This window comes from Dipodomys ordii, unplaced genomic scaffold (genome assembly GCF_000151885.1).
Source record: "Dipodomys ordii isolate 6190 unplaced genomic scaffold, Dord_2.0 Scaffold81, whole genome shotgun sequence".
In the NCBI taxonomy this organism is placed as follows: Eukaryota; Metazoa; Chordata; class Mammalia; order Rodentia; family Heteromyidae; genus Dipodomys; species Dipodomys ordii.
In genome coordinates, this window is record NW_012267297.1 from 375058 (window position 1) to 377720 (window position 2663).

At 40.8% G+C, this 2663-nt stretch overlaps 1 pseudogene; it reads left to right on the forward strand.

Moving 5' to 3' along the window:
• Nucleotides 1-211: 211 nt before the first annotated feature.
• Nucleotides 212-2663, forward strand: part of LOC105992194 — a 42052-nt pseudogene continuing 39600 nt past the window's right edge.

Consider the following 2663-nt stretch of genomic DNA (forward strand, 5'->3'; position numbering starts at 1 on the left):
TTGCATGCATCAAGGAACCTCTGTAAAGTATCCTTTTTTAACTTTAGTCCTTTTGAGCGTAGTAGCTCATCCAGGGCCAGAAAAATTGGATGTGATGTCGTGGCACCCATCTTAATTACTAAAAATTTTATTCTTTGTTACTTTTACTTTAGGCCTGTATTTCTTCCCGGGTTTCCACTCTCTCTTTATCTACAGAGAAGAGCCCCATATTATGCCCGCTTTAATCGCAGATTCCCACTTACCTGGGAACTTACCCCTGCTCTTGTCGAGGATTTCCCTTTTCCTGGGAACTTACCGGTGCACCACCCTGACCACAGAGAGTTCTGAATCCCCGTACGGGCCACCAGCTGTCGCATCCACCTCGACCAGCAAGGAAGACGCGACCCGGGATTCTTCTCAAAGCAGTTTATTCAGGAACCTTATCTGCAAGCTTCTCTCCCGCTTGCTTCTCTCTAGCTTCTCTCTCGCCCCGCACCCGCACTCCGGTTATAAGCCTCCTGGATGGGCAATCCCGAAGTGCCACGTGGCATATACCAATAGGGTCACAAACACGTAAGCAAGCCAGTAGCCAAGCCATAGCCATATAAGGAGTTGTTTTTCACAGAGAGCACTCGCCATCGGGAAGGCGGAAGGCAGAAGCCAGCACCAACTGTAGTCGTGGCCGTGCCATGCGGCGCCGCCATCTTTGGTCGGCTCCCGCAGCTCTCCACACAAACTGAGAATCCAAGAACCATAGGAAGAACCCAGTTTTCACAGCCCCCAAGAAGGTGGATAACATGGCAGGAATTCCCAAATAACTCTCTGTCCTATCTCTTAACATTAACGAACTTAACTCTCCAATTAAGCGACATAGACTGTCTACTTGGATTAAAAAACAAGATCCTTCTATCTGCTGCCTTCAGGAGTCACTTCTTGCCCATAAAAACAAACACATTTTCAATGTTAAAGGCTGGAGCAAAATCTACCAAGCAAACGGCCCCCATAAACTGGCGGGAGTTGCAATCCTAATATCAGATAAAATAGACTTCAATTAAAATTTGTTAGAAAAGGTAAAGAAGGTAGCTAGATACTGATTAAGAGATCTCTCCTTCATCAGGATATTACAATTCCAAATATCTATTTGCCAAACAATGGAGCACGCAAATTTATCCAAGAAACACTACTTTCCCTCAAATCCCACATAGATCCAAAGACATTAATTGTTGGGGACTTTAACACACCACTCTCCCCACTAGATAGATCAAATCAGCAAAAACTTAACAGAGAAACCGCAGATCTAAACAACTGCAAAGATCAACTAGATTTACCAGACATCTACCAAATATTTCAGCCAGCAGAACATGGACTATTTCTCAGCAGCACATGGAACATTTTCTAAAATAGACCATATTTTAGGCCACAAGGCAAACTTGTCCAAATTCAGAAACATTGAAGTTATACCTTGCATTCTCTCTGACCACAAGGGAATAAAATTAGAACTCAACACCAAAGCCACCAAAGAAAGTCTAGTAACACATGGAGGCTGAACAACACACTGCTGAATCACGAGTGGGTCATGGAAGAGATTAGAAAGGAAATTCAAATGTTCATGATATTCAACAAAAATGAGCACACAAATTACCAGCTCCTCGGGACACAGGAAAGGCAGTACTCAGAGGCAAGTTTATAGCTCTGAGTTCCTATATCAACAAACTGGAGAGCTCTGAAACCAACAATTTAATGAGACATCTGAACCTCCTTGAAAAAGAGCAGCAAGATAAACCCCAATCCAGTAGACAGAAAGAAATAATTAAAATTAAATCAGAATTAAATGAAATAGAATCCAAAAAAACTATAGAAAGAATCAACAAAACAAAGAGTTGGTTCTTCGAAAAAAATTAACAAAATTGACAGACCCTTAGCAAATCTTATCAGAAAAAGACAACACACCCAAATAAATAAACTCAGAGAGGAGAATGGAAACATCACCACAGAAACAACCAAGATTCAGAAAATTACAAGGGAATACTTCTAAAAACTTTATGCTAATATGTTTGACAACTTGGCAGAAATGGACCTTTTCCTAGCAAATATCGACATGCTGAAACAAATGAGTTAAACCATCTTAACAGGCCCATATCAAGCTTTGAAATAGAAACAGCAATAAGAGACCTCCCAGGACCAGATGGTTTTACAGCAGAATTCTACAAGGCCTTCAAAGCAGAGCTCACGCCAATACTCCTCCAACTCTTCAATGAAATTGAAAGAGAAAGTTCACTACCGAACACATTCTATGAAGCCATCATAACCCTCATCCCAAAACCAGGCAGGGACTCATCAAAGAAATTGAACTGTAGACCCATTTCTTTGATAAACATTGATGCAAAACTTCTCAACAAAATTTTGGCCAATCGACTTCAACAATTCATCCAAAAAATCATATACCACGATCAAACAGGATTTATTTCAGGGATGCAAAGCTGGTTCAATATACGCAAATCTATTAATATTATTCATCACATCAACAGGAGCAAGAATAAGAACCACATGGTTATCTCAATAGATGCAGAAAAAGCATTCGACAAGATCCAACACCCCTTTATGATGAAGGTTTTGGAAAAATTAGGAATCCATGGAACATTCCTCAATACAATAAAGGCTGTATATGACAAACCTACAGCCAG